This window comes from Octopus bimaculoides, chromosome 12, assembly GCF_001194135.2.
Source record: "Octopus bimaculoides isolate UCB-OBI-ISO-001 chromosome 12, ASM119413v2, whole genome shotgun sequence".
Taxonomy (NCBI): domain Eukaryota; kingdom Metazoa; phylum Mollusca; class Cephalopoda; order Octopoda; family Octopodidae; genus Octopus; species Octopus bimaculoides.
In genome coordinates, this window is record NC_068992.1 from 45,543,576 (window position 1) to 45,544,316 (window position 741).

A 741-nucleotide genomic window follows, 5' to 3' on the forward strand; every position below is an offset into this window, starting at 1 on the left:
TATGTTCATATTTTGTTATGTCACTGTAGTGTGTTGATGCCATGAAGCAGTCATAATTTATGTCTCATGCCAACGAAAGGAAATTGGAACTCACATATACACTTAGCAAGGAGATTCAAACAGATTACATGACAATAAATATAGAGACAGTGGTCGTGTTGAAGATGAGGACGAGGATAATATTGGTTTCTAATTTAGGATATAGGCTGCCAACGCTGAGGGATAGACATATGTTACTGCCACCGACCCCAGCTGACACGTTATTTTATTGATTGCGTTAAAGAGTAAATCTATTTTCGGCGTAATTTGAACTGAGAAAAGACAAAATCCGGAACAAACTCCCAAGGTACTTTTCTGCAATCTAGTGACTCTCTCAGCCCGCTCCCAGAAAGAAGGTCTGAAATTTTGGAGAAAGGATTAGTCGATTGTTGTGTAAAGATCAATGGTAGGATCGGCTGTAGAATACCATGGACGGTGAGGAACCGGCTCACACTTGGATTTAGTAAATCTGAGGGTTGGCAACTGAGTCAAGTAGCAGCAGACGTTGTACAGCATTGAACATGCCATACACACTTTTATTCCTTGTTATAAAACAATATGTACATACATAAATACATACATACATATTTAAATACACACACACACACATATATATTTACATATATATCTATATGTATGTATGTATGTAAGTATGTATGTATGTATGTATGTATCTATCTATCTATCTATCCATATATATAT